Here is a 22,395-nt window from a genome sequence, read left to right as displayed (position 1 = left end):
CTAAAAGGCAATTTTGTTGAAAGGTCGATTTAAACCTGCATTGAGGATCCTCAAAAGGAAAAAAAAAAGAAATGTTGAAAAAAAAATGTCATATATGCATAATGCCCTACTGCGAGGTTGGCGTGAAGCCTAGGAACGCAACCATGTCAAGTTGGTTCCGAGGAGCAAGTTAACATGGGCGGGTATACACTAGGCATCAGGTTAACTCGTACCCTCGCTGGGTAATTTGGTTTTGGCTATATTCAACATAATTTTGCCTAGTTGCAGTGGGCGTCCGATAGTATAGCGGTTAAGCCGATCCCGAGTGAGTCTTTTCTTCATTACTTTGCGTCACAGGTTCAAATCCCGCTTATGACGGTTCCATTTTTATTTTTTTGTGTTTGTTAATTCTTGCAGCCAATCGGAAATGTAAACGAGACATTTAGTTCAACGTTTTTATTGAGGATTTGAACAGTTTTGTAGTTAAGCCTGGGAACGCGACCATGTCAAGTTGGTTCCGAGGAGCAAGTTTACATCCCTGTCAGCCATAGATTAGACGTCTGGTCAATGTATAGACCTAATTTAGAAATCTAAAATTTGTCTCGGCATAGACCTAAAAATAGATGTCTAAATTAGAAACATCAAATATGATCTTATTTCAAAATTTCAAAGTCTCAACAGGCTGTAAATTCTCTGGGCTTGGAGTCTGAAAAAGAGGGAAAGGGAAAAAGAAGATGTCTGATTTGACAAATCACCCATTAACTGCTGTTAATAACATGACACAACACAATTTTAACTTTTGAAGTGATTTGCCTTGCAGTTCCAAGCCCTCTGTGACACAAAAGTACTTCACTTCTAAAAGTGCCATTCACACTCTAAAAGTGTCATTCTTGACAAAGAATATTATATTAATGGCGCTGATTGCCTTAAACTTCTTCCCCTGCAGTAATTGCAGATTGCTGAGATGCCTTGTGAGAGTTGTTCTATGGTTGTATGTCAAAAAAAAAGAGAGAGAGAGACTACAAGAGTACCAGAGACATCAGGTGCGCATACAGAAAGGACGTAGACAGAACTGGCACGGAGGGAAACAAACAACTTATAGCTGGATGCCCCCCGCCAGGAACGTGCTGTCAGAGGGGGCAAGAGGGGCTACGCCTCCCCTGCCATCATGAAAAGGGGAAAAACAAATTATTATTTTTTTATTTTATAGTAATTTTCCTTTTATTCTCAATAATTTTGTATCATTTTGAACCAAAATCACTGAATTGTTATAGTTATTTTAAAACCCGAGACGATTCACTCGGAGGAGCCAACGTCGGGTCGAGCCTCCTCTGAGGGTTGCATAATCACACGGCTGTTAGGGTTGATAGATTAGTTTGATCCTATGTTTATGTTGGAATGTAACCTGTAATAATTAACCAAACGTGTCCTGTCTTAACAAAGCAGTAAAACAAAGTGCTAAGATCCCTTGAACTGATTGACCAACTGCAGAGGAAGCAATCAGAGTTGTTCTGTTTACACAACATCGTAAATCACCCCCTGCTGTGATTCCCTGAGAGGCCAGGGGTTCACCCCCACCTGGCCACTTTCACCCCCACCCTTCTTTCTCTCAATAAATACTTTCTTGCAAGAATCCAAAGTCAGACTTCATTCGAACATCGCTGTATTCACAGCGACGAACGACCTCTCCATTTGCAAGTGTTCAAAAGGCATACTGTCTCTCGTGTGGTTCTTGCAAATAAGTTAGAGTGAGCGCCACTCTAACAACGGCCGCGTATGTTGACAGGCTATGCATCCATCCATCCATCCATCCATCCATCTTCTTCCGCTTATCCGGGGTCGGGTCGCGGGGGCAACAGCTTCAGGAGGGACTCCCAGACTTCCCTCTCCCCAGCCACTTCATCCAGCTCATCCCGGGGGATCCCAAGGCGTTCCCAGGCCAGCTGAGAGACATAGTCTCTCCAGCGCGTCCTGGGTCGTCCCCGGGGTCTCCTACCGGTGGGACATGCCCGGAACACCTCCCCAGGGAGGCGTCCAGGAGGCATCCTGATAAGATGCCCGAGCCACCTCATCTGGCTCCTCTCAACGTGGAGGAGTAGCGACTCTACTCCGAGTCTCTCCCGGATGACCGAGCTTCTCACCCTATCTCTAAGGGAGAGCCCGGACATCCTGCGGAGAAAACTCATTTCGGCCGCTTGTATCCGAGATCTCGTTCTTTCGGTCACGACCCATAGCTCGTGACCATAGGTGAGGGTAGGAGCGTAAATCGACCGGTAAATTGAGAGCTTTGCCTTTTGGCTCAGCTCTCTCTTCACCACAACGGACCGGTACAGGGTCCGCATTACTGCCGACGCTGCACCGATCCGCCTGTCGATCTCACGCTCCATCCTCCCCTCACTCGTGAACAAGACTCCAAGATACTTGAACTCCTCCACTTGGGGCAGGATCTCATCCCCGATCCGGAGAGGGCATTCCACCCTTTTCCGATCGAGGACCATGGACTCGGATTTGGAGGTGCTGACCCTCATCCCGACCGCTTCACACTCGGCTGCGAACCGTTCCAGCGAGAGCTGGAGATCACGGCCTGAAGAAGCCAACAGCACCACGTCATCTGCAAAAAGCAGAGACGCGATGCTGAGGTCCCCAAACCGGACCCCCTCAACGCCTCGGCTGCGCCTAGAAATTCTGTCCATAAAAATTATGAACAGAATCGGTGACAAAGGGCAGCCTTGGCGGAGTCCAACCCTCACTGGGAACGAATCCGACTTACTGCCGGAAATGCGGACCAGACTCTGGCATCGGTGATACAGGGACCGAACCGCCCTTATCAGTTGGCTCGGCACCCCGTACTCCCGAAGCACCCTCCACAGAACCTCCCGAGGGACACGGTCGAACGCCTTCTCCAAGTCCACAAAACACATGTGGACTGGTTGGGCAAACTCCCATGCACCCTCGAGGATCCTGCCGAGGGTGTAGAGCTGGTCCACTGTTCCACGGCCAGGACGAAAGCCACACTGCTCCTCCTGAATCCGAGGTTCGACCTCCCGACGGACCCTCCTCTCCAGCACCCCTGAATAGACCTTACCAGGGAGGCTGAGGAGTGTGATTCCCCTGTAATTGGAACACACCCTCCGGTCCCCCTTCTTAAAGAGGGGAACCACCACCCCAGTCTGCCAATCCAGAGGCACTGTCCCCGATGTCCACGCAACGTTGTAGAGGCGTGTCAGCCATGACAGCCCCACAACATCCAGAGCCTTTAAGAACTCCGGGCGGATCTCATCCACCCCCGGGGCCTTGCCACCGAGGAGTTTTTTAACTACCTCAGTGACTTCGACCCCAGAGATTGGAGAATCCGCCTCAGAGTCTCTAGGCCCTGCTTCCTCAATGGAAGGCGTGTAGGTGGAATTGAGGAGGTCTTCGAAGTATTCTCCCCACCGACTCACGACGTCCCGAGTCGAGGTCAGCAGCACGCCATCCCCACTGTAAACAGTGTTGACGTTGCACTGCTTCCCCCTCCTGAGACGCCGGATGGTGGACCAGAATTTCCTCGAAGCCGTCCGAAAGTCATTCTCCATGGCCTCACCGAACTCCTCCCACGCCCGGGTTTTTGCCTCAGCAACCGCCGAAGCCGCGTTCCGCTTGGCCATCCGGTACCTGTCAGCTGCCTCCGGAGTCCCGCAGGCCAAAACGGCCCGATAGGACTCCTTCTTCAGCTTGACGGCATCCCTTACCGCCGGTGTCCACCAGCGGGTTCGGGGGTTGCCGCCACGACAGGCACCAACGACCTTACGGCCACAGCTCCGATCGGCCGCCTCAACAATGGAGGCGCGGAACATGGTCCACTCAGACTCAATGTCCCCCGCCTCCCCCGGGACGTGGGAAAAGCTCTGCCGGAGGTGGGAGTTGAAGCTCTTCCTGACAGGAGATTCTGCCAGACGTTCCCAGCAGACCCTCACAGAGCGTTTGGGTCTGCCAGGTCGGACCGGCATCTTCCCCCACCATCGGAGCCAACCCACCACCAGGTGGTGATCAGTTGACAGCTCCGCCCCTCTCTTCACCCGAGTGTCCAAAACATGCGGCTGCAAATCCGATGACACGACTACAAAGTCGATCATCGAACTGCGGCCTAGGGTGTCTAGGCTATGCAGTTAGACAGAACTGCTCTCTGTCTTTATGTCGCTGTTTAAGTGGTCAAACACTGTGGCTATATTAACTAATTTCCGTAGTTAAGCTGGTTTATATAATATCTTGTGTTTTTTTTTTTTTCATCTGTCTGTAACGTCGTGTTTCTTTAGATTAACAAAACGGCTTTGAAAAGAGACCTTACGGAGGCTACAAAAAAAGGTTCTCCAGCCTTATGGCAGGGGGTGCAAGTGATCCCGGGATGCTTCATGCGCCTACCTGTAGAGATCTCCAGTTCACATTTACAGTGAACTGAGGAACAGTCGTCCATTTGTTTCGTTTTACATTTGATTTTTTTTTTTTTTCGTTTTTACATTTCGTTTTACAATGGAGGATTACATATCCAAACGATTTTCAACGATGGATTTTCGGTCGAAGCAGGAGGTCATCAGTAAAGGAAGAGCAACTCCAGAGTTAAAAGGTTTGATTCGGACAACGGGACTTGGAGACAGAGTGGTACGCGCGATCGAAAACAAGTTTTTGATTCCATGTGCTTTATTGAGTGTTTTTATGTGTGAGTGCTGATATGAGATTTTAATTAAAATAGTTCAAATTAAATAATGAATAAGCCACACTAAAGCAGCGGTCCCCAACCTTTTTTGTAGCATTGTTAGGTGCCGGACAAATTTTACTGGGGGGGCGGGGGGGGTGATGTCAGTGCCTCCCCAGTCATGAACCTCACTGCATGTCACTGCCCCCCGCCTACTGCCCGATGACTGCTGGGATAGGCTCCAGCACGCCCGCGACCCCCATGAGGGCAAGCAGCATAGAAAATGGATTGATGGATTTAATTTTGTCGTCTATTTTAGGTTATTCCATAGCCCTAATATCAGGTTACAGAAATAACCACACTTCACACGGATAAATGATTGTTTAAAGCAAAGCATCACAACTCCTGTACATTATTTATACAACTTACAGAATGGTTTTGGGTTTAATATTTTATATTTGATGGATTTAATTTTGTCATCTATTTTAGGTTATTCCATAGTCCCAATGACACTGGTTGTTTAAAACAAAGCAACACAACTTGTTTTGGGTTTAATATGATCATATTTGATGGAGTTAATTTGGTCATGTATTTTAGGTTATTCCATAGACCTAAAAACAGGTCACAGAAATAACCACACTTCACACGGTACAATGGTTGTTTTAAAACAAAGCAACACGACTTCTGTACATTATGTATACAACTTACGGAATGGTTTTGGGTTTAATATTTCATATTTGATTATTTAAGTTTGTCGTCTATTTTAGGTCTATGTGTAGATCTAAAATAGACATCTAAATTAGGTCGTGTGGGTTTATTCACGGGGTGGGGGGGGAGTGGGTTGAAATCAAGAACAACAAATAAGGGGTGGTGTCCTTTTTACTGGGATGTTTTACGGTCTACCTCGTCCACAGCGATCAAAGATTATGGGTATTTGGGGAATCACAAAGGTTTTCGGCTCGGGGCGATACAGGAATCCTCGTCTATTATGCGTGGGCAGGTTGATTCAAATAACCCCTTAAAATTTAACCCGATATTGTTAACCATTACTAATTTGACAAAGAACCCTTTTGACAGGTTGCCAACACTTGAGGCTCACTCATGTGCGAATCTAACTGGGCGGTCGTTTTATCTGATTATTGGGGCAGATATGGTTGGGAGGGACCCCCTGAAATGACTAAAAATTGCATTGTACCAGTAAAAATTTAAAAATGTGAAAGGAGATGCCCACATGAGCGACATATGTAATTTCACCGGGTTACAGAACTACACTGGAAACGGGCCTTCTACAGAAAAAATTATGGCTGGAATCGATGAGGTCCACTGGGCACGATGCTTGTAAGTCTAATTGCGTTGTGTGTTCAACAAGCAGGCCCACACTTGTGTTAGTTCCATCAGCTATGAAAGAGAAAAAACTGTTTCTAAATCGGTCTAATGCTAGGGTATGTATGGTGGACGTTATGAGTTGAATTACACCTAAAGATGAGTGTATTGGGTGGGATATGATCTCTCCCATGTCACCGATGAATGACAATCCGCCAGTCTTCGCTCCAGGACTCCAGCGAGAGGTGACCTGTGTGATGAGGAGTAGGGGGGCTAAACGTCGGCCGATGGGTGACCTTCCCCTTCAGGTTTGTAAACACACAATCAATATGACAGGTAATGAGGATGCCACCGAATTATCAGTGGCAAGGAGTGACATATGGTGGTATTGTGGGGGAAGGACACTCTGTGGGTATCTGTCTTCTGATTGGTGTGGGACATGTGGTCTGGTTTCATTGCTATCACCAATAAAGACTTATGAAGTGGGGGCCAAGGAAATTGTTGTCAATTGTTGTCAATGTTTGCATCGGGTTCAAACCATTTGTTGAAGAGAGTTTCAAGGGCTCTTATGACCCATGTTATGGTAGTCCTCTTTATATTGATGCTATTGGAATACGGAGGGGTGTCTCTAATGAATACAACTGCTAGATTTAGTCCCAGTTTTTTATCTTTAATGCTTGCTATGCTAACAGTTATTACCAAGAGGCAGCCTTCACAGTTTAAATATTTCATGTATGCCAGAAAGATCAATACACAGCTATGAATCCTTCTCTGCGAGATTTCGGAAGAAGGTCTGCTTTCCTGTTTGTGACATCATACAGTAGAGTGTGGCACCATTTAAATTGGGAGTTTGAAATTTAAAAAGGCAAAAAAAAAAAACATGTTTGTCCTATTTTTCCGCTAGTAAACAACCAATGTGAAACAGAAAGTGTGACTTACGTTGCACACATCGCGGGCACACCGGACAGATGGTCGACAGCTCACTGTCACGCCTTCCGTTTCTGATTGGAAAGTACTACAGGCAGACCATGACGGCAGCTTTGCAATTGAATAAAAAAACTGATATTTTTTTTTACTACACGCTTCCCTTTAACCAACGTAACCATACGTTATGACATTAAAACATTTATTTTCAAAAAGTACATCAATTTATCTTTTTTCTTTAGTAGGGTTGCAAGTGGCAGAGAACACCCTGGACCAGTGGGCAGCCAATTGCAAAGCACGTTGAAAACACATTCTCACCCAAGGCCAATTTACACACATGTTTTTTGACTTGTGGGAGGACACCAATATGCAGTGGCAAACATTTGGTGTTCCGGGAAGAGCTCTCATGCTCATGCATAAAGGAATTGTATTTTCTGGACAATAAACTGCTACTTTTTGCACAAGCTTTGAACCCTGCATTTTATAGTCCAGTTTATATCGATGGATTTTTCATGACTTTGATCATTCTGTATGATTTGTGCATATATATGGAAATGAGACATTAAAACACCTCCAGCTTATTATCCAGACTTTCCCCTAATTTTATCTGGCGTGGGTTTTATTCAGGTGCGGTTTTTAGTCCAGAAACGGTATTCATGCATCTACGGCCTTACAGACTTGGCTGGTGCGATTCACATTCGAAATAATCCTTGAGTGGCGCTATCAGGTTGCAAATGACGGCGACGCTCTAGGAACGCCCCGGGACCCTCTGGCGCTGCAGGCGGCCCATGTTCTTCACATCCGTGTAGTGTTTGGGGAAACCAAAACGCTGCTCCATTTGGGTACACCACATGATGACGCCTTTCATGATGACAGGAAGTCCCAATTTCCCTTGAACCATGGAGTTTTTCTTGTGATGGTTCACACCTTGTCCAGCTTTGCTGCACGGCCAACTTCTAAACAATCCTGAAGATTCACTTTTTAATCCAGGGATGGGGCCGCCGGCCAATTCATACCTAGGAGGTTTCCCCAGAAGTAGCAAGCTCGATGTGCAGGGCTGACAGTCACGGCATCGATGATAATTGGAATGCACTCCAGGAATCTGCAGATGTCCGTCTTGTCTCTGCTGGACACGAACACCACATTTTCAAAGAGCCAGAAAAAAGGCCGGTCGTCACCCTCCTTCGGCTTCAGCAACGTCAAAATGCGGTAGAATTCCAAGAAGAGTCTTCCGGTGCCCTCAAACAATCCTTTCCGTAGGATATTTGCCCATGGAAAGGTCGTTGTTGCTAGGACTTCCTCCAATCAGCAGGTCAAAAGGGCCCCATTCAGCAAGGTATTTCCTTGTGATGGTGCGGACGTCGTTGACATATTCAGTCTTGCCAGCGTGCTTGATCATACCCACCGCGATGGAATCCTCACAAATCTCTGATGCAATGTAGCGTTCCACTTTGAAGCCAAGGTCTTTGAGCACCAGGTATCCTGTTGCGATGCCGTCAAAGAGCGACAGAACTTTCAAAGGCTTGCGGCAATGGCCGGGTAAACTCTGTGAGGCTCAAACTCCATGGCATTGTTGTTGGCAAAGAAGTCTTGGACCTTAACACTCCCGTCTGGCCTGAGTTTGAGCTTTCCCTCGCACTGCGTTGGGCGGCAAATGTATCAGTTCCATGGATCAATATCTTTCAGGTCACGAAAGGTTCCCACCAGGATCTCCACACACTTCTTACAGAAACATTTGCAACAGCTGGCGTTACCACAAAGAATGACTTCTGTTCCGCCACAGCAAACGGTGCAGTACGACTGATCTTCATCGTAGCGATACAGTATTTCTGTAAAATTTCTTTGCATTTGAAACAAAGACCGCCTTCAAGCAATGGGTGGTGCACGACCACGTCAGGCGACCCGCAAGCCAAACAACAATCTTCGATTTTTGTGCCTTTGTCTCTAAGCCTCTCAATTAAAGTGTCTCTTGTGAAGCTGTAGTTGCAGGTGCTTGCCCGACTCTTAAAAGCATGTTTCCTTTTCACAGACGGCTGGTAGTCAGACTCAGTCGAATCCTAATTGGACAATTGGCCAGCTTCGTGAATGGCAGGTGGCACAAATCCCTGCGGCCCTGATAGTAGAAATCCTTTCACTGCCCAGTCCAGCATCAGATTCATTTCTTTTTCTTCATCTCCTTCTTCAAAGGACTTCTCAGAGCGTTCACTTGCCAGCTCTATGACTTAGAACAGGGATGTCAAAGTCAAACACACCGAGGGCCAAAAAAACAAATTTGCTACAAGCCGAGGGCCGGACTGGTTCAATGTTTATTAAAATATATCGGAATGATTGCACATAGCCTATTGAACTAAGACCTAACACAGTGTACATTATTTAATGATTAAATGAATATGGCAATATTTTGTTATGGCTCTGTCAGTAACTTCAAGGGAAAATATTTTCAACAGCCAAACAGCAAAAAATTGAATTGTTTTAAAAACAAAATGTGTTTCTTAATATCAAGATAAATGCATAAATAAAACTGCATGCATTATAAACTGAAAGTTTATTATTGTGCTGCTCTATGATCTACCGATCATTGCTTTCAAATCGTAAAATAAAAAATTAATCAAATCAGTTGTATTCTTTCTCATGGCTCTTATCTGCAATTTTCCCTTGGTCCATTCAACTGAAAAATAAATATAAATAAATAAAATTCAAAAATTTACGGCACACAGACAAAACAATACTTTCTTCAAAGAAAAATGTCTTGTAGAAACAAATGTAAAAATGTAACCGAATTAAAAAACGGAAAATACGTTACTGTTCTGTGATGCTCACTTGTCTGAGGCTGAGCCTGATACTTAGAGGTGTCTCATCTTTTGTACAAGTTCATCAATGTTCGGGGTTAGGCTCTGAGGCTCAAAACCCGTTTTTGATCAACTCTCCTTCTGCAAAGGGCCAGGCTGATTTTGCGATCTCTTTTGCCACAATAAAGCTAGCCTTGGCAGCAGCGTCGCTTTGCGATTTAGCATTCGTGAACATAGCCTGTCTGGACTTAAGGCCTCGTTTTAATTTTTCCACCTTCTGTAGCTTTTGTTCATATTCTATTTTCTTGTCTTTGTCTGTGTGTTTCTTAGACGTTTGATAGTGCCTTCTTAAATTAAATTCTTTCATTACAGCCACATTTTCTCCACACAGAAGACACACAGGTTTGCCTCTTACCTCCGTAAACATGTACTCTGCCTCCCACCTGGCCTGAAAACCCCTGTTCTTAGCGTCCACCTTACGTTCAGCCATTTTTGAGGAGGGGGGTATCAGAAAGTTGAACTCTGCTCTGACTACTGATGAATAATGAAGCCGCTTGTGCGAGCTGCAGGGACATCGCGGGCTACCGTTGCATTGTGGGAAATGTAGTGTTGGTGCGTGCAAAACACCAGCGGGCGGCTGTGGCCTGCGGGCCGGTTCTAATAGTAATTCAATATCATCCAGGGGGCCATAGATAATCAATTCGCGGGCCGGATCTGGCCCGCGGGCCGTAACTCTGACATATGTGCTATAGATGGTGTCGCCATAATCAAAAATGGGCAGGATGGTAATTTTGACAAGAGAGTTGAAGGAATGAGGTCGAAATACAAAAAGTCCTGCCTAGCTACAAAAACAGATATTCTCAAACCTCATTGAATAAAGTACATAAGCAGACAAGTATATTAACATATTAAATAAATAAAAGAAACATTTTAAGCATATAATTATACCTACACACCAAATCAGTAAAGAAGACATAACTAGACATTTTTGATACATGGTAATGAGAAAGGTTTTTATAACTTTATGATCTGATCTACACTACCGTTCAAAAGTTTGGGGTCACCCAAACAATTTTGTGTTTTCCATGAAAAGTCACACTTATTCACCACCGAATGTTGTGAAATGAATAGAAAATAGAGTCAAGACATTGACAAGGTTAGAAATAATGATTTGTATTTAAAATAAGATTTTTTTATATCAAACTTTGCTTTCGTCAAAGAATCCTCCATTTGCAGCAATTACGGCATTGCAGACCGTTGGCATTCTAGCTGTTAATTTGTTGAGGTAATCTGGAGAAATTGCACCCCACGCTTCCAGAAGCAGCTCCCACAAGTTGGATCGGTTGGATGGGCACTTCCAGCATCTTTTCATTTGTACATTAGAGTCTCTAGTTTGAGAAACAGACGCCTCACAGGTCCCCAACTGGCATCTTCATTAAATAGTACTCGCAAAACACCAGTGTCAACATCTACAGTGAAGAGGCGGCTGCGGGATTCTGGGCTTCAGGTCAGAGTGGCAAAGAAAAAGCCATATCTGAGACTGGCCAACAAAAGAAAAAGATTAAGATGGGCAAAAGAACAAAGACATTGGACAGAGGAAGACTGGAAAAAAGTGTTGTGGACGGATGAATCCAACTTTGAGGTGTTTGGATCACAAAGAAGAACATTTGTGAGACGCAGAACAAATGAAAAGATGCTGGAAGAATGCCTGACACCATCTGTTAAGCATGGAGGAGGTAATGTGATGGTCTGGGGTTGCTTTGGTGCTGGTAAGGTGGGAGATTTGTACAGGGTAAAAGGGATTCTGAATAAGGAAGGCTATCACTCCATTTTGCAACGCCATGCCATACCCAGTGGACAGCGCTTGATTGGAGCCAATATCATCCTACAACAGGACAATGACCCCAAACACACCTCCAAATTGTGCGAGAATTATTTAGAGCAGAAGCAGGCAGCTGGTATTCTATCGGTAATGGAGTGGCCAGCGCAGTCACCAGATCTGAACCCCATTGAGCTGTTGTGGGAGCAGCTTGACCGTATGGTACGCAAGAAGTGCCCATCCAACCGATCCAACTTGTGGGAGCTGCTTCTGGAAGCGTGGGGTCCAATTTCTCCAGATTACCTCAACAAATTAACAGCTAGAATGCCAAAGGTCTGCAATGCCGTAATTGCTGCAAATGGAGGATTCTTTGACGAAAGCAAAGTTTGATGTAAAAAAAATCTTATTTCAAATACAAATCATTATTTCTAACCTTGTCAATGTCTTGACTCTATTTTCTATTCATTTCACAACGTTTGGTGGTGAATAAGTGTGACTTTTCATGGAAAACACAAAATTGTTTGGGTGACCCCAAACTTTTGAACGGTAGTGTATATTTCTGAGCAATTTGAAATAACAAATGACTTTTGATATATTGCCTGAATAACTTAATGACCCTTAAGGAACTGTGTGATGCATGCCTGATGTTTTTTCTCTAAATCATGGACACGGCCAGAGTCGTCTAGACCGTTCAGTACTTGATTGTATCTTATGTTTTGACTAATGCTATACGCCAGTTTTTGATTACTACTGAACGCTCTGCACAGAGGGAAATATTTTGGCCTAACAAAGAAAAGATACGGTTGGAAACATGATTAAACTAAGACTATAATGACGTAAGCAAAGACATGAAGTATCAAAAGCACAAACTTTACATAGTCAGGTAACAGCAATAGATTAATGATGTCACAGCCAAAAGCTAACATAATTTCGTACAAGATGACAAAATTGAAAGAATGAGGTACGATAGTGTATGTCCAAGATTGGAGAAGAATGTTCACAGGAAGGTCACGTGGAGATAAAACCAGCAGGTGCCAGAAGGAGCCACCCAAAGACTCGGCCAAAGATGATCGCCAAGGCCGAAAGACGGGAGGGAAGACAACAGCCCCCACTCGAGAACTCGGCCAAAGATGATCGCCAAGGCCGAAAGATGGGATGGAAGACAACAGCACACACACACCAACAGCCCCCACCTACACCCCGAATCGCCCATAACCAGCACCACTCCCATGGAAGCAGACTCTCCTTCGAACTTGCCCCACCCCGAAGACTCGTCACCCATCAAACTCAGCCCACACTGGCATGTGCAGCTGATATGAGCTAACCAAAGAACCTTGAACGTTGCCTTTTCTGAATGGAGACTTTCCGCTCTTGAAGGGCCCAGCGCTGTATTGTACTTTCCTGAAAACAGAGCTTTTTGAACAAGAATTGTGATTGAACTCAACCAACCTGTGTAAGTCTAATTCGTGCTTCAATGTCTTAGCATTTTCCTAAATCTGAAGAAATCAAACGAGCACGCAGTGAGTAAATTGGATAACAGGTGATTGGCAATGGCTTTTGCCGTGAGGCGCAGATAACGCGCTCCCTAAATTGTGGACAGAATCCAGCAGAGTATCTAGCTGTACGGGTGAAGGAGGCCTTATTGCGATAGAGGAAGCTAAAACGAGATTTGACTTTTGACTGTAGGTGTTTTATGTGGGTAGTGAAGGAGAGTGACGAGTCCAACCATAGGCCAAGATATTTGTAACAATTTACCAACTCGAGTTCAATGGAATCTGTGCAAATGATTTTAGAGGCAGTGGTGGGAGCAAAAATGATGCATTTTGTTTTCTTAGTGTTGAGAAGGAGATGGAGATTATGGATACGGCTTTGGTTTATCCGAGCTATGAGATACGGCTTTGGTTTATCCGAGCTATGAGATACGGCTTTGGTTTGTCCGAGCTATGAGATACGGCTTTGGTTTGTCCGAGCTATGAGATACGGCTTTGGTTTGTCCGAGCTATGAGATACGGCTTTGGTTTGTCCGAGCTATGAGGCCTAAAAAAAAAAAAAAAAAAAAGCGCTGGAGTTTGTGTGATTGAGTGTGTGACTGGTAGGATAGATTGACTAAGAAGCAGTTCTAGCGTTGATCCACGGCAATAAAACAGGCTAGTAATCTGTCGAAAGGTCAATTTAAACCTGCATTGAGGATCCTCAAAGAAAAAAAAAAAATTGAAAAAAAATTGTAAAACCTTAAACTACTAAAATTAAGATGGGAAATAAGAACGGTAAATCTCTTGCTCTGCTCTTCTTTAAAACGAGAAGTTCATGGGAAGTAGATTTCTTAATTGTATGCAATACATGCACTTCATCATGATGGAAGTGAGTGCTATGGGTCTGTAGTCATTCAGTGATGATGCTGGTGACTTCTTGGGTAGTGGTACGATGGTGGTAGCTTTGAAAATTGCTGGTATGATGGCTTGGTTCAGAGAGGTGTTGTAGATGTCTGTGAGGACGTCAGTGAGTGAGTCTGCACAGTCTCTGAGCACGCTCCCGGGTATGTTGTCTGGACCTGCAGCTTTCCTGGGGTTCACCTTGAGTAGGGTCCTCTTCACGTCCGCTGGGTCCAGTTGAAGTGTTGTGCTGTCTGGGTGTACTGGGGTTTTTGTGGGTCTTGTGGTGTTGTTTTCTTCAAACCGGCTGAAGAAGGTGTTGAGAGAGTTGAGGAAGTCTATGTTGTCCTCACACGGTGGGGGGGATGGTTTGTAGTCTGTGACTGACTGGATGCCTTGCCACAGGCGTCTTGGGTCTTTTGTGTCTGTGAAGTGTGAGTTGATTTTTTGACCATATGCACGCTTGGCTACTCTCACGCCCCGGTGCAAGTTGGCCCTAGCAGTCTTGAGGGCCTCCTTGTCCCCAGACTTGAAAGCAGCGTTGCGTGCCCTCAGGAGCTCACGTACCTCCCTGGTGAACCAGGGTTTTTCATTTGCTCTCACTGTAATGTCTTTGGTGACGGTTACATCTTCCATGCACTTCGTTATGTATCCAGTTACAGAGTCTGTGTATTCGGTGAGGTTGACGTCCTGGTTGGTGGTGGCCGCCTCCCTGAAGACAGACCAGTCTGTGCGTTCAAGACAGTCCTGTAGAGCTGCCGTGGAGCCCTCTGGCCAGGCCCTGATCTGCTTCACAGTTGGTTTGCTTCTCGTCAACAGAGGTCTGTAGGCCGGAATTAGCATAACAGAGAGATGGTCTGATGAACCCAGGTGGGGGTGGGGAACCGCTCTGAAGGCCTGTCTGATGTTTGTGTAGACCTGGTCAAGTGTGTTTTCTCCCCTTGTTGCAAAGTTCACACACTTGTGGAAGTGTGGCATTACTGTTTTCAATTTGGCCTGGTTGAAATCGCCAGCGATTATGCAGACCAAGTCCGGGTGTGTGTTCTGTAGTGTACTCACAGACTTGTACAGTATGGAGAGTGCGTCCTTTGTGTTAGCGCTGGGGGGGACGTAAACAGCTGTGATGTTGACGGTATTGAATTCACGCGGTAGGTAGAATGGACGGCAGTTGAGGGTTAAAAACTCAATGTTCTCTGAGCAGTGACTTGTAGTAACTACAGCGTTTGTACACCAGTTGTTGTTAATGTAAATGCACACACCACCTCCTCGAGATTTACCCGTGCTGGCGTGGTTTCTGTCCGCGCGGAAAGTTGTAAACCCATCCAGTTTAATGGCAATGTCCGGAACGTTGTTGTGAAGCCACGTCTCTGTGAGGATGATCGTGTTGCATTCTCTCACCTTTCGTTCTGTAGTTAAGTCCAGCTTGAGATAGTCCATTTTATTTTCCAACGACCGCACGTTTGAAAGGAGAATAGATGGAAGTGCTGTTTTGTGAGGGTTTCTCTTCAGTCGGTGTGTGATGCCGGCTCGGAAACCTCGCCTTCTCCTCCGGCGTGTGCTCAGACTCCACCGCCGCTTCAGCTGCTTCCAGTGTCGGCTGGTGGGGGAGGGGGAGCCCGCTGCCTCGGAGGTTCCTTTGTCTCGGGACATTATTCCAAGACCGCGAAGAGTTTCGCGATCCATGGCAAAGTTAACTCTGGATATATCCTTTGTGCAGTTGTTGCTTCTAAGTCCCAATAGTGTACTTCTGTCGTATGCGATTCTCGGAGACGATTTGGACGGTACATTTAACACAAAACACACATTTTTATCGGGAGCCGGCTTGGCCGCAGCCTCACAGGGCGCCGCCATCTTGGAAAATTACGTTTGGGCACATGTTGAAGGTATGTGCGCAAGTCTTCCTGGGAGCTATTGAGCAAAAACGCTATTAACAGTATTAATTCATTGAAAAGAATTTAAGCATTCATCACATAGAGCCTATTTGGAACTATCATCCTTCACAGTTTGGGGTCAAAAAGTCACATGACCTGGAGCTATTGAGCTAAAGCGCTAACATTTATAGTCATAAATTCACAAAAAATATTTGAAGCATTCGAATTATATTATGAGGTGTATCTCAACCAGCCTATGTGGACTATCATCCTGCACAGTTGGGGGTTAATAGGTCACATGACCTGAGAGCTATTGAGCTACACCGCTAATATTTACAGTCATGAATTCACTCAAAATATTCGTAGCTTTGGAATGAAATTCTAAGAGGTGCATCTCAACCAGACCATGTGGGGCTATTATCCTTCAGTTTGAAGTCAATAGGTCACATGACCTGGGAGCTATTCAGCCTCTTAGAATTTCATTCCAATGGTTCAAATATTTTTAATGAATTTATTACTGTAAATATTAGAATTTTAGCTCAATAGCTTCCAGGTCATGTTACCTATTGACCCAAAACAGTGGAGGACGATAGTCCCAAATGGGCTGGTTGAGATACACCTCCTAGAATTTCATTTGAATGCCTGCTTGTTTTAAAATTGAATTTATTACTGGAAATAGAATTTTACCTCAATAGCTCCCAGATCATGTGACCTATTGACCCCAAACTGTTGGATGATAGTCCCACATGGGCTGGTTGTGATACACCACTTAGAACTTTATTCCAATGCTTCAAATATTTTAAATGAATTTATAACTGTAAATATTTGCATTTTTCCTCAATAGCTCCTGAGTCATGTGACCTAATGGCCCGTGACATTGCAGGATGGTCGTCCCACATGGCCTGGTTGAGATATACATATTTTCAGTTGAATGCTTATTATTTTATCCGATTTATTACTGTAAATGAGCATTTTAACTCAATAGCTCACAGGTCATGTAACATTTTGACCGCAAAAATTGCAGGATGATAGTCCCATGTTGAATGCTCCTCAGATTTTTTTAAGAATTTGTTAATTTGATATACACGGATGAGATTTACACATTTATCATTTGGAAAAAAAACGGACGCGTTTACATGTTATCACACTATGCTTTCCCTTCGATCTCTTTAACGGCATTTACATGCTATCGTAATGCAATGCTTTCCCTTCGCTCTCTATACCGGCGCTTACATACTATAGCACTGCCCTGCTTTTCCTTCGCTCTCTTTTAACGTAAAGCCTATAATATGGGCACGCTTCCCGTGCGACTGGCTTGATCGCAGTGTTACCTGGAAGCGAGTCGAACCGTTAAAGCCAGAATTAAACCCAGAACGTCTGCACTGCGAGACGGACGTGCTAACTAGTGCGTCACCGTGCCACCCCAACCCCTTTCTCGGCTAAATCGCAATCTCGCGGAATGCAATGTGCCAATGCGTGGGGGTGTAAAACTGACCAGAAGACTCTTAGCATAGCAACTAACATGTGGAACGTCCACGCGTACCGGCGTGGAAACTGCCAATTAAACTGCATTTTAACTTTTTGTCCTCTAAACAAACACACACAGTAACGCTATCTGTTTAACGACGATAAACGTTGGTAAAATACACGGTAATATCACCGCATGTGCTCGTTTAAGGCGGTTCCAGAAAGAGAGCAACGCAGAGACTCACCGTAACCGACAAAAGGACGACGAAAAGGACAGGCCACCCCTTCTTCTTCTCTGATGGTATGACGGTTGACGGCAGTTAGCATCCGTTGCGGCCACACATCAAAAACGTAGTCTAAAATTTCAAGAAGCATGGCAGTCATATACAAAGCAAAAGAATTACTGGATTATCATTCACTTCGTACACTTTATTGTTCTCTTGTCTTGCCCTGTGCTGAGGTTTGGGGGAATACTTATAAAACTTCACTACAGCCACTTATCATTCTGCAGAAAAGAGCAATAAGGACTATTCATAAAGTCAACTACTTGGAACACACAAATCCACTTTTCATACAATCCAAACTATTGAAATCCACTGACATAGTATCTTACCAAACAGCAATCATCATGTATAGCAAGTAAGCAAAACAACTACCAGAAAATATCCAAAACTTATTTAGGAATCGGGAGGGAGGTTATAAGTTAAGGGGGAATCACAACTTCAAAATCTTAAACATAAGAACAACCTTAAAACGTTTCTGCATCACTATAACTGGGGTCAAACTATGGAACAATCTAAGTGAGGAACTCAAGCAAAGTCCAAATATCCACCAGTTTAAAAGAATGTACAAAAATATGTTGTTTAGCGGGTACAAAGGCTAAAAGTGCCAAAGGGCTACACACAAGTTAAAATGAAACAGAAAAATAAGTGTGAAAGTGTATCTACTTGTGGTCTGTTGTAGAATTACAGTATATGTTGAATCATTGGTTTAATGCACAGGTGTCAAACTCAAGGCCCGGGGGCCAGATACGGCCCGCCACATCATTCTATGTGGCCCGTGAAGACAAATTGTGCATCAAATTCATGTGTCATTACTAGAATTGCAAATTGTCTTCACTTGTAATATCTTTTTAAAAAAATATTTGACCAGTTTTTACTCGTCTGATTTGAAAACGTCACGACTGACGCCATCTTGATGCCCCCAACCCCGCCACAAATCAAAAGAGGGTGATTTATGACCCCCAATAAAAAAAAAAAAAGCCATAAATCTTAACATCAATAGGTCATAAAATTTTATTACCCCCTAACTCATTTGCATATGAATAGACATCAAAGCCTGCCGCCTTATAAACCTCTCTGAAGTGTGCACGCGAGTTATTAACAAAGAAATACTGGACACAGAAAGCTTTTTTAAAGTTTTAATAACATACCTTAACATTTCTTTCCAAACACTGCCTGTGATGCGGCAGTAATACCGCAGCAACACGGAAGTAACACAGCACTAATGGGGTTTGATTAAATCAAACATACCGGTAAAAGTCACTGAGACGCGGCGGTAACATAGCAGCAACACGATAGCACAGCACTCACAGGGCTGGTTAAAGTAAAAGTAAAAAAAAGAGCTTCATCGTCTTCATCTTCCTCCTGTGCACTGAAACCATCAAAGTCTTCCTCCTCAATTTCCGATTGGAATAGCGTTAGCTATCCTTCGCCACACACTTTCTCAGTATCTCTTTCATCATCGTTTTTATCCATTTCTTCTAGCGTTTTCCATGATGAGGGTCTGTTCATGCTAATCTTATTCATGCACGAAGCGCTAAATTACATTAAACTAGCGAGCGACACGTATAGCTCCAGAGTAGACGGGACCACGAAATAAAGAAAAGGGTGCCGCAACACAATGTCATCAACATCGACTGCCTTTAGCTTAAAAGCGGCATCATATGCATTTCTTTTGTCCCCCATAATGACGGTTTGCGTATAAAAGCTTCCTTTCAGTAATGTCCGTCTGGATCGCGTTCTGCGTGATGCGCGGAATGTTGTAAACACAAACTAGCAAGTGTTAGGGTTTTCAGGTTAGTTTGATCCTATGATTATGTTGGAATGTAGACTGTAATGATTAAATCAATCTTGTCTTGCCCTCACAATGTAATGATTAAATCAATCACGTCTGGCCCTCACAATGCAGAGTAAGATGAAGTGGTTGCTTCCTCTGCTTGATTGACCAGCTGCAGGGGAAGCAATCAAAGTTGTTCTGTTTCCCACAATAGTGTAAAACACCCCCTGCTCTGATCTTATCAGAGGCCGGGGGTTCACCAAACCTGTCCACTCCCACCCCCACTCTGTTCCTCCTAATAAATATGCCCTTGCAGGGAGGAGACTTTTAGACTTCATTCGATAATCGCTGTTCAGACAGCGACGAATGGACTCTCCACCTGCAGGTGTCTAAAAGAACTTGCTTGTCTTCTGTTTGGTTCTTGCAAAATAAGTTGGAGTGAGCAAATCTCTAACAGCAAGTGTTCTTCGGCGCATTATCTCTTCTTCGTCTGTCTCGCTCTTGCTTCCTGCTAGAGCGCCCCCTGGAGGCCGGAGGCCGTAAAACTCCATAAGTACGCCGCGCCGCCATTTAAGCCTCAGGGTTCAAAGTAACCTTCTGAATAAAATGCATTAAAAGTTCACATTCATTACAACTTGTTTTTGATGAGCAAAATATCATAAGAATTGAATTTAAATGCTGATTGATTAGGTTTTAATACAATGCAGATGGTCCAAACAGCGCCACTGTTTTGTGTAATCTCTGAGTCACATGGCAGAGTAAGAGAAAGGGTTCAGAGCACAGGTGTCAAACTCAAGGCCCGGGGGCCAGATACGGCCCGCCACATCATTCTATGTGGCCCGCGAAGACAAATTGTGCATCAAATTCATGTGTCATTACTAGAATTGCAAATTGTCTTCACTTTTAATATCTTTTTAAAAAAATATTTGACCAGTTTTTACTCGTCTGATTTGAAAACGACTTATTTGTCAGTTTGTTTTGTAGCTTTTACTGTATATAATAGTGTTAAGAGTAAAAGTGATCAAGTCATCACAAAAATCACGAAAAAAATCTTATATAAGACGCACCTGACTATAAGCCGCAGGGTTCAAAATTTTGGAAAAAAGTCGCGGCTTGTACACCAGAAATTACGGTATGTGTTGGAAATGATATACTTTTTTATCATTGGATTCTATGTATCTACTTTTGTGTGCAAGATTCTCCGCAGTATGTGACCATCTAGCCTTGTGAAAATGACTTGGGGGCATATGGCCGGCTAATGACTGGAGTCATTCGCCGCGCTATACAATAAGCCCCATAGTTAGCTAGACATGTTCAGATCATGATTGTCATGGGATGGGTGAAGCAGACAGAGGTCTTATTTAAGTTGAAGTCATGAGTACGGCACAGGGATGTATTCCCAGGGCCACTAAGACTAGGTCTTTGTTAAGCTAATAGTCATGAGACGTCCATACTGCTCCGTCCATAAGAGTATCCCATTTGTTCTGTGGTAATGAGATAACTATGGAATGTACTTCCTGCCTGGGAACCTACCCGATCATGTACACTTGCCCCTTTGTTTCTCTCTCAATAAAAGGCACGGCTAAATTCGAGCAGAGCGCGGATCTCAGCCACACTTGTTGCGTGTGTTTGGGGTGCGCCCTTCTGCGCAGAAGAAAACGCTAAGCCAAAAAGACCTACCGCCTCTGAGATTGATTTCAGATAAATGTTGTCAACCCAACAGTATGTACTACAATTAACCCAGTAAAACTTTTTATTTGGCAGCATGGTGGAGCACTGGTTAGCATGTTTGCCTTACAATGCAAAGGTTGTGGGTCCGATTTCGGCTACGGACTTTCTGAGTGGAGCTCGCATGCTCTCCCCATGCCTGCCTGGGTTTCCTCCTGGTATTCCAATGTTCTCCAATGTTGAATAGACGTGCATGGTAGGCCGACTGACGACTATAAATTGTCTGTAGGTTAATGGTTATTCGTCTATGTGTGTCCCGCGATTTGGTGACAACCAGTTCAGGGTGTCCATGACTACTGCCCAGAGTGCGAGGATGTGCTCCAGCAAAGTAGCACTACTCTGTGAGTAGGCATGTTCAGAGAGCAAGAGTGCGCTCCACTCCTATTAAAGGGTAACTCAACCCAACATTTTCTTTAAAATATGTTATATATGCCCACAGGAGCCGAACTACATCATTCTTATTAATATTGCGTCCTTGGAATGAGATAAGTAACAAAATTCACTCGTTCTTATCCATCACAGGGGGGCAACCATATTGCCACTCGCTGCCGACTAAAAATGACATCACAGTTGCCAGGTCTCAAGTCAAAAACAATCGCAGTTCAGCTTTAGAAAACTGGTGAGCAAAATAGCCACCCGTTCAGATGGTGAAAAACAGGTGGATTTTAACTGTTACGTTCATATTCAACAAGTGAAAAAACATCCCTGCGTTTCAACTACTTGGGCAGCTGAGTCACGCCGAAAGTTACGTCATGCATCCTAAAAAACGGCCTTCGGAGAACGCACCCTGTGAATTTGGACACAGCTCCCGACACCCAGCTGGCCTGGGAACTCCTTGGGATACATCGGGAAGAGCTAGAAGAAGTGGCTGGAGATAAGGAAGTCTGGGCTTTCTTGCTGAAAATGCTGCCTCTACGGCCCAACCTCCAGATAATCGGTAGATGATGTATGTACGGATGACAGGACAAAAATTCAGTATTTTTACTGGGATAATTATTCACTTTGTAATTGTAATCTAATGGACTTTAAAAAACAAACAAAACAAATGTGCTCTATGCGCTAAAAAAAAATAAAATAAAATAAAAACCAGGACCAATAAAGCATTTGGATTTTGTTACATTTTATTTTAAAGATATCACTCAGATGTTCCTATGGAGAGAAAAATGCACATTATAACACAAGATACGTGCTGATGACAAAAATGTCATCTTACTTGGCAACAACACCATCATTCTTTGCCAGCCTGAGGATGGAATCATCAGACTCCCCCTGTTTTGCATTTAGGAGAGAACACGCACATGTAAAAAACCACAAGCATTTGAACCATTGAACACAATCCAGGATGACTCACCATTCTGCGGATGGCGCCACAGATGGCATAGGTCTTGAACTG

At 44.3% G+C, this 22,395-nt stretch overlaps 1 pseudogene; it reads right to left on the bottom strand.

Moving 5' to 3' along the window:
• Positions 1–7,475: 7,475 nt before the first annotated feature.
• LOC125992669 (DNA (cytosine-5)-methyltransferase 3C-like) lies at positions 7,476–21,848 on the bottom strand (annotated as a pseudogene).
• Between the last annotated feature and the right edge of the window lie 547 nt (positions 21,849–22,395).

This window comes from Syngnathus scovelli, unplaced genomic scaffold, assembly GCF_024217435.2.
Source record: "Syngnathus scovelli strain Florida unplaced genomic scaffold, RoL_Ssco_1.2 HiC_scaffold_23, whole genome shotgun sequence".
NCBI lineage: Eukaryota > Metazoa > Chordata > Actinopteri > Syngnathiformes > Syngnathidae > Syngnathus > Syngnathus scovelli.
The sequence above is the reverse complement of the archived record's forward strand: the minus strand, read 5'-3'. Positions and strand labels throughout refer to the sequence as shown.